Source organism: Rhipicephalus sanguineus, chromosome 10, assembly GCF_013339695.2.
Source record: "Rhipicephalus sanguineus isolate Rsan-2018 chromosome 10, BIME_Rsan_1.4, whole genome shotgun sequence".
Classification (NCBI taxonomy): domain Eukaryota; kingdom Metazoa; phylum Arthropoda; class Arachnida; order Ixodida; family Ixodidae; genus Rhipicephalus; species Rhipicephalus sanguineus.
In genome coordinates, this window is record NC_051185.1 from 146,783,594 (window position 1) to 146,792,557 (window position 8,964).

General features: G+C 45.5%; 4 non-coding genes across 4 annotated transcripts; 2 read left to right on the top strand and 2 right to left on the bottom strand.

Moving 5' to 3' along the window:
• Positions 1 to 551: 551 nt before the first annotated feature.
• Positions 552 to 643, bottom strand: Trnay-gua (transfer RNA tyrosine (anticodon GUA)). Its single transcript is given in 2 exon segments — positions 552 to 587; positions 607 to 643. It is a non-coding gene; the product is annotated as a tRNA-Tyr (tRNA).
• Positions 644 to 2,315: 1,672 nt separating this feature from the next.
• On the top strand, positions 2,316 to 2,407 carry Trnay-gua (transfer RNA tyrosine (anticodon GUA)). The gene is given in 2 exon segments: positions 2,316 to 2,352; positions 2,372 to 2,407. It is a non-coding gene; the product is annotated as a tRNA-Tyr (tRNA).
• A 3,652-nt stretch (positions 2,408 to 6,059) lies between these two features.
• Positions 6,060 to 6,151, bottom strand: Trnay-gua (transfer RNA tyrosine (anticodon GUA)). The gene is given in 2 exon segments: positions 6,060 to 6,095; positions 6,115 to 6,151. It is a non-coding gene; the product is annotated as a tRNA-Tyr (tRNA).
• Positions 6,152 to 8,551: 2,400 nt separating this feature from the next.
• Trnay-gua (transfer RNA tyrosine (anticodon GUA)) lies at positions 8,552 to 8,643 on the top strand. Its single transcript is given in 2 exon segments — positions 8,552 to 8,588; positions 8,608 to 8,643. It is a non-coding gene; the product is annotated as a tRNA-Tyr (tRNA).
• Positions 8,644 to 8,964: the final 321 nt, after the last annotated feature.

Genomic DNA, 8,964 nt, shown 5'->3' on the forward strand with positions numbered 1-8,964 from the left:
GCACCATAACCGCCGTGGCATGTCCATACATCTCCTCAATACCTTACAAAGACCTGTGTAGTGTGGGATGTCAGTGCATGTTAAAGAAATCCAGTTTCCGGAGCCCTCCACTACGCCATGTCTCATAATCATATCCTGGATTTGGCAAGTAAGAACCGAAACATTATAGAACACTGCGCGTCTCTTATGTGCCCCGAACACACATTTGTCGTATAGCTGCTACTATCACTGTATCGGCCCCATCTCCGATCGCTCAAGATTCCTACGAGATGGTGTAGGCACCCTTGTACGACTCGCTCCGAACATCTCAATTTCTTGCTGGTGTAGCCTATTAAAATTGATGCTATTTCAAAACCGAGCATCCTCTTCGAATACCTCCAAGTGTCGCTGACATTGGCTGCTGCTAATAAATATTTTTTGCATCTTTGGGGAATGCATCTGTGTTCCTTAAGTGTAAATAGAACAAATATTCATCAGCGTTAGCAACGGTAACAGCTTCTGTCAATACATGCCGCATAATGGAAATACTACGAAAGAATAAAAAAAATCAGTCCGTCGAGCCGGATTCGAACCAGCGACCTATGGATGTCCGCGTCAGGCATGCCTCTACAGTCCACCGCTCTACCAACTGAGCTATCGACGGCACGAACGCGACGCTCGCGCCGGCACGACCGGTCAGTGCCAAGCGCTGAGTGACCTAGAAAAACGGGAAGTGTTTGTGCTTTGCAATGAACCGGTTCGGTCGTCGCAAGAATATCACCTTGCGTGTCATTTAAAAAAGTGCAGTTGGATGCACGCCAGCTCGTCCGCTTCTTGCATGCAACAGTCATGCAAGGGTTTCAACAGGTATGCATGTGGGACCTGTCTCACACAATATAAATTCACACGCTCGTCGCGAGAACGCAACTTGACAATGTGCTGTGGTTATCATAAATGGCCCTTTCAAAGAAAAATATTCAGAGGGTCCCTTACGCACTCACCTAAAACGACTCGAAGGCGAAATCAATCTTCTTTTTTTTTTTTCTTAGTCGATGTATTTTTCCTGCCCCGCCACCCTCCGAAAGCTTTCCGTATTTCACGTATTTCTGCACTGCCTCCAGGATCGGAGGCGCCTTACCTCGTTTTGCACTGCCTCCGTGATCGCCCCCCCCTGATCAAGCGATGGTGTCAGGTGATGGCGTCATCATGTGACGTCACGGGGATGTGACGTCACAGTCACATCGCAATGACGTCACAAATATAAGCAATCTGTGACGTCGTGATGACGTCATATGGTGACGTCATCCCGTGACGATTTTTCGCATCACTCGTGTTGACCCCGCCGACGCTTGACGCCAGTCAGTTTTCGCGTGTGATGAGGGGCTATCGCCAATAAAAAGAAGTCTGCCGCTAATCCAACGCACAAACTTGGAATGTACGTACAGCGAGTTGATGATGAATATGATGATGATGATGATGATGTTGATGACCTACATTCCTGGCTCACACCCACTTTGGGGGCTTGGCGAAGAAACCAATAAATTTCTATAAAAAATGGACGTATGCTTATTTACGAATTCAGACTAAAACCGCCCTGATTTAATCAAATACTTTTCAGCAGTGGAGCAGACATCCATGTGACAATGAGGAAGCTCCCAAGGATAGAATATTTGAAGCAGTGAAAGCCAATCAAATTTGACCAAATGCTCCTTTCACAGTGTTTTTCCTGGGTAAATGGAAGCGGCTGCATGATAAAAAAAATTGTTCTATTGATGCGTCCCCATTGCAAAATGAACACAAAGGGGAAGAAGCCAGACCAGCATATATATTTCGGGACGCGAGAGCATAATATTGTAAGCATAACTTCCTCTTATCGTGTAGAGCAGATATTTCTACGCCAGAAGAACACGACGTGTCGTTATTCATTTAGATGAGGGATTGGTCTGTTGCCACTGTCTTGATTTATTAAGGTGAAAGCCTTAGATGCCTGATCAAATGCGAAAATTGACCAGCGTCCCGCATCAGCGTTGCGGGACGCCGGTTGTTTTAGAACGAAAATTTAAAGAATTTTTTTAGAACGAAAATTTAGTCAACTAGCACGAATCGATGTGTGCTGGGCGCTGGCATCCATCTAGCCTAGTATTTTATCGCGCGCAAACAAATGCTCTTGCGACGGCCGTACCAGTTCACTGCAATGCGCACACACATCCGCTATGCCGCAGATTTAGGCAGAGCCTCCTCTATCTTTTCGAAAAAAAAAAATAGAGGAGGCGTTGATCGAGGTTATATAGCGGGTGACACTGACCAGCCGTGCCTCTCAGTGCGTCGAATTCGAGCCGTCGATAGCTCAGTTGGTAGAGCGGTGGACTGTAGTGGCATTCCCGATGCGGTCATCCATAGGTCGCTGGTTCAAATCCGGCTCGACGGACTTTAGTAATTTTTTTTTTAATTTATATTCACCTAATCTATTCATGGCACGCCGTCTGAGCATGAGAACTGTAAGCGCTGCTAAGGCTTTAATTATGTATTTCGATATATTTGAGGGATACGGCTGTAATCAACAATTGTGTGTGAGTCTTCCATTGTATGCCTACGTTAGAGTGTCCCTATCGTCTAAATGTAAGATAACTTCGGGGCACAATAAAACACACAGACGGGAAACACGTGGACACACACATGTGATTATGTTTGAGATTTGCTTCCTTCTGTCTAAATGGCCTTGTCCTCCATGTTCTTGAGCCTTACGTGCAACGCAATAATATTACGTGACACGCCGTAGCGGGGTGGGGAGGGTGGGGGGGACTCCGTATTTATTTCAATAAAAAAAGGTCACAGTTTCGCCGCAAGGACGAAGCAATGAATGGGATAGCAAGAAAAGCGGCCCCCCGGCAGCAACTATACCGCGCGAGCAGACAGCGGAAGGGCAAGGTTCTCCTTGCGAAAATATTAGAAGAAGCGAGCGAGCTGGCCGACGAGTCTTAAGTGCGCCCGTTTCGCTCCTCGCACCATCTCGCTGGTAATGAAGAAACGCTTATAAGCGCCTGCGGTCTCTGAGTCCGGCCAGCGGTAAAGGGTGTGTATAGTATAACACTCGCCGTTAGCTACCTTGGAGATCTGCGTTTCGTGGCGTAATGGTTAGCGCACGCGCAGCGGCGCGAGAGGTCCCTGGGTCGATTCCGCGCTTCGGAAGAATTTTTCGGAATTTTTCTTTTTAAACCAGCCGTGACGTTTCATATAATTGCTATCGCAATAAAAAAAAAAACTGCAAGGAGGGCTTGTAGATGTCGTTCATAGTAGAGGGTATCAAACAGCGCACACAGGGGCACAATATGAGCAAAGTGTCGTGTCGCTCGTTTCTTCCGTTCTTGTGCTTGTGGTGTTTTATTCACTCTGCCACGAATTGTGCATCAATTACGGCCTACTGGGATTCTTTAACGGGCACCTAAATCTAAGCACATGGGTGCTGTGTGTGTGTGTGTGTGTGTGTGTGTGTGTGTGTGTGTGTGTGTGTGTGTGTGTGTGTGTGTGTGTGTGTGTGTGTGTGTGTGTGTGTGTGTGTGTGTGTTTGCGCCAAGCTTAAGCCGTGGCCGGGAATTGCGCCCCTATACTCTCGAGCTTAGCAGCGCAATACCTCAGCCGTTAAAATCTAACGGCGGGTTTTCCTCCAAGAACTTTTTACAAGTGAAATGCGAGTACCTCAGACAGTTCCGCATGTGTTTTCATCATACGGATATTCACGTCTTATAATGAACATTAATGACTGATATATGAATCCTCGGAGCATATGTGAACAAGACCCAGTGATTTTAGTAATTCATCACACGGGCATGGTTTCAAATGTGAGCTGGATTTTTCTAAGGATTTCTCGAGGTGAATGTCGTGTAACAAGCTTAATTTTATTTTCGCTTATTCATTTGCTATGCTCAACGGATCAGACAGTTTACCACGCTTTAAAGGAGTAACAACTAACCATTTTTATAAAGGCAGTTTCTCTTCATCCTTCTAAGCAATACGAGTACCGGTATAGCGCTTGACCCTGTGTCTGTATTTTTCTTTGTCAATTCGTCCAGTTCCTGGCAGCGCGAACAAGCCATGTATTTAGGCACTAGTACCACCTTAACAGGCCTAATAGTTTTATTACGCGATTGGCTATTGATTCGCGCTCTTGCACATCCTTATTGTTTTCATTGAAAATATGTGCTTTCTACAATCATCAAACATATGACAGAACATAACCAACAATTTGCGCAGAGAAAACCCTAAATAAAGGGACCTATTGTGCCCTCAGATGTACTACAAGGGAAAAAAATGAAGATCCATACCACTGTGCTAAGTTGGATGACCAACAAAGCTTTAACACGTCACACATCCAAAGGCTGCAGGTTCGCTCCCTGCCGGCGGCAAGTTGTCTTTTCGTCCACTTTACTTTCTTCACATCTATATCACAACTAGTACAACACACATAAACCGTACAATTACGTACCCTATACCATCCTTGGCTTCATAATCTGCGGGTTGTCAATAAAGGGCCCCTAGACCACCTGAGATAATTTTCTTAGCATTTCAAGTGCACGCGCGCATCGAGTTCAGAATGTCGTCACGATCAACAATGCCAAACGCGGCAGAGCTACAAGCCGCGAGCGCCCCACAAGTTCCAAGAAACAATCCATTCTCCTCTCCGGGCCTTTCGGCATTCCCCATCCCCCCAACGTTCACCGTGACGTCATCATGTCGTCTGCACGTCATCCACAACAGCTGTTCGTCCGCTCGCAGGTACGCGCGCTTGCTGCTCTTCCTCCTCACACGGCAAGGAGGAACACTCAGCCAGGAGGAGAGACGAGACGACGAACAGAGCATAGCGAAGGAAAGAGCGAAACGAGGGAAGGCCTCCTTTGTATCATTCGCAATTAAGACACCATTTCGAAAAAATCTCACGGCCACGTGTTCGTTTTATAGTCGTGCGCAACTGCAACGCCACAACTAAATTTCGACCTCTCGATGGTTCAGGGGCCCTTCAAGGTTGCGTCAAACAAACGGGCGCTCAAAATTCCCTTCCTTCGTTCATAGTGAGACAAAGGCGCAAGTATTTGCTTCCATCATTTGCCAGTGGTAGTGACCGCAGCTTTGTGACTACTGTGATATATAATAATTGATTCAGGTATAACCTTATATTATTGGACAATTAAATATATGCCCACTTAAAAGAACAAACAGACATGTTTATTTTTAGGTAGGTTGGATACAAGAGCAATTCTTGCAATAACGGAATGTATCCGTATGCATAGCGATGAGGATGGTGATGAGTGAACCTTATTTTGGTCCAGAGATGACGTCCCAAAAGTTGCTGAAGATCTGTTATCTTCAATGAGGCGTTGCGAAGGACCTATATGTTGAGCGACTCACAAGTATGGCCCTCTAAGGCTCAAATGTCCATCGCTTGCATAGTTGAGTGATTAGTGAGCAAAAAAATCTTAGCGTAGTTCACTAAAAACTTCTAAGTCATTGTATCGCCCGATTCATCTCCCGCATACCCCAGTGTGGGTTGCACAAGGTTACAATGGCAGGAAACCAACCGATCAATTCAATGAAGAACACTGCAGATGTTCAAGTTGTGTTCCCTTGGCAAGCATTCCAACTTAAATTTTTAAATTAGGCGAGCCAGGTAGCGCATGCATGCCTCTTGAGAAATTTACATGCTTCTGCTTGTCTCGAAAACATGTATGCGTTTTTTTTTTAAACATGTACCCTACTTGCTGCCTCTAGCGTTGCATGGGCGCGATCCCCTTTCGTTCACACGATTCGTATAATCTTGTGTAGGCACACTGGTACGACTCGCTCCGAGTTTCTCAGTTTCATGTGTGGGCAGCCAATGAGAGTTTCTTTTCTTTTAAAACGGGACATTCACTTCGAAGATATACACGTGTAGTCGACATTGGTTGCTGCTAATAAACATTTTGGCTCCAGTGGGGAATAGATCCGCACTCCTCAGTTCTAAATAGCAAAACATTACAGCGTTATCAGCACTTACAACTGCTGCAAACAGGCAGTGTGTCATGTCAGGAAAAAAGGAAAAATGTAAGTCCGTCGAGCCGGATTCGAACCAGCGACCTATGGATGTCCACGTCGGGCTTGCCTCTACAGTCCATCGCTCTACCAACTGAGCTATCGACGGCACGTATGAAACGCACGCGCTGGTACGGCTTGTCAGTGCCATGCGATGAATGAACTTGACCTACAGTACAGTGCAGGTGCGTGCGTTTTGCAATGAACCGGTTCAGTCGCAGAGAGAACGTTCGTTTGCCGCCGTAAAGAATGCAGCTGCATGGATGCCAGCGCTCGTCCCCTTCCTGTTAGTTCTTTAAATCATCTTTCTAAAAAAACGGCCAAGCTTGCACTAAGTCACGCAAAGCTTGAAACAGCGAAGCTAGACGATTCTGAAGCCTAATCTGCTTGTTTCTAGGTTGTTCCTAGGCTTTAGCTAGGTGATGCTAGATTGTTTTTAGGTTGCTTCTCAGCCTAGAGAGGTTCGAGTTAAACCACAAACAGTCACGGACACGACACGTATGCCCAAACTCCAGAGACCTAAACTCGCGCTGAAACCGAACCTTCGCACCTCCCATAGATCTACGGGCACGTCGTCGTTGGCGTAGGGCTTCCATCGCTTCGGGGTCTTCTCGCAGCCATCATTGCCTTTCCCGTTCGCTAGTATTATCTTGTTGTATGTACCGCCGAAGCCCTCCGTACAGGTGTTTCAACAAAGCTGAAACGCGCGGCCGCGGTGATTATCACTGTGTTAATCCCGTCGGTTTGTTAAAGATTTTCTCAATTACTGGTTACGTCCGTCTAGAAATCCTAACTGGTGGTTGCCAGCCGTCTGTTGTTCTCACTTTTAGTGGACCGGCGGCGAGTAGTGCGATTTGCCCAATTTCTTTGGCACTCACACCCGTTCACGATGACGATAGTTTTTTGTTCATACGAAAAGTTTTAACGGCCGGCTTAAACAGCTTCGTAGTTAAAAGCACCAAATTTCAGCATATTCAAGGCGTAAGCTCGGAGTCTGCATAAAGCGAAGGCTCCTTGTATTCTCGTCTTTTACGCAAGGCTACGATGAACACTATATAGGCGACGTGTCTTCGCGAGTTTCCTTCACCCACTTCCTTTAATGTGGCGTGAGACTTCCTGGATCAAAAAATTCAATTTTAGGATTTTGCAATCACCTGATAGAGCATTTCTTCATCTTTCAGAAAATACTATCACACTTGGGCATTCATTGTTTCAATGATATTTTTGGTCCTTTCTTTTTTTGGCACGTTGATAGGAAATGCGCGTTTACCCCTACGTTATTTCTGCGTTTTTCTCAAAGCATCATTTTTGAAGTTTGTGCTCATTTTCTCGGGAACTATCGGGGTTAAGCAAACCGAAATTCTGACATGTGTTATTTAGGGGCATTTACATATCTGGAAGGAGAATCAGTAGCCTAGGTGCATATGTGTTTTTTTTAGTATAAAGAAATCCATTCATCAGTGGCGATTTTAATAACTCGAGAGACGTAAAAAAACATAGCAATCTAGCTTTTGCTGTAGGCACACAATTTTAGTTCCACTTTTGTAAAACGTTACTAGCTACCTTTTTTGCAAAATTTCAATGCTCTGCAAATGTCAGAGAGGGAGAGAGAGAGAGAAGAGGAAGAAAGGAAAGACAGGGAGGTTAACCAGAAGCAGTTTCCGGTTTGCTACCTGCAAATGTCAGATCTTAAGAAAAAGTACATATCTAGTAAAACTTAAAAAAACTAAAAAACACTAAACGTTACTTGAAACTAATTTTGAGCTCTAATGCAACCTGCGTCTACCTTTAAAATACCTTGCAAATTTTGTATCCATAACTTTTATTACCATTGCTGTACAGCCAAATCTTGAAACTCACTTTCACTCTCACCCAACCTTAACAGAGGTATGATGTCCACGATGTTGACGGTAACTTCTGACGGAACCACTCTCGGAGGCCTAGCTTAGCTAGGCAGAACTGGGTGGGAAATGCAAACCAGAGGTAAAAACCGGAAGTAAATTAAGAGGGTATCATTGAAGACTGGGAAAGCGTGCTAGCAAGTCACCCGTGTGCTATCCGCTGCGGGGCCGCCGCCACCACCCCAGATGCAGCCTAACACGAGCGAATGCTGCACACGTTCTTCCCGTTTGTTTTTTTAGAACGATCAATTTCCCCAAATAACACAACACTGACGAGCACTGGCGTCCAACCAGCTTTTTTTATTATTGCTATATGTGTTGTCCAAAAGATGTTAGCGCTGTTATATAGCGCCACGAAAAACACCGCAAAATACAGCCCAGCCATATAAGACTATAGTTCACATAATATGCGGTCACACGAACACCCTATATGCTGAATATAATGCACAGCGTCCAGTCGCGTAGCAACATCCAGCTCATATGACATCAAGCCGATGTCCTTGCCCCCGACCAAACCAGTTCAGAGCAAAACCTCCACTCTCACGCAGTTCTAGGTCACTCAGAGTGTCGCACTGACCGGCCGCGCCGGCCCGTGCGATGAATTCGTGCCGTCGATAGCTCAGTTGGTAGAGCGGTGGACTGTAGAGGGAATCCCGAAGCGGACATCCATAGGTCGCTGGTTCGAATCCGGCTCGACGGACTCAATTCTTTTTATATTTTGTCGCATTTTTTTTACATGGTACGCGCCCTGTGCGTAGAAGCTGTACGCGCTGCTAAACCTGTCATCATTTTTCTTTGTGGACTTGGCGGTATCCAGATGTATTACTCGATGGTCCTCTATATGGCGTACTTACGTTTCAGTGATGCATATCTCATGGGTACAAGATAAAAAAAATATCTTTCTCGACTATGTCAACGTGTCCTTCCTACAAACTTTCAGATCTAACTGCTTTGTTTTGACCTTTTCGTATAGCGTTTCAAGTGAAGTTTAGCATGTATCTTTGCTTGAACCATATCACTA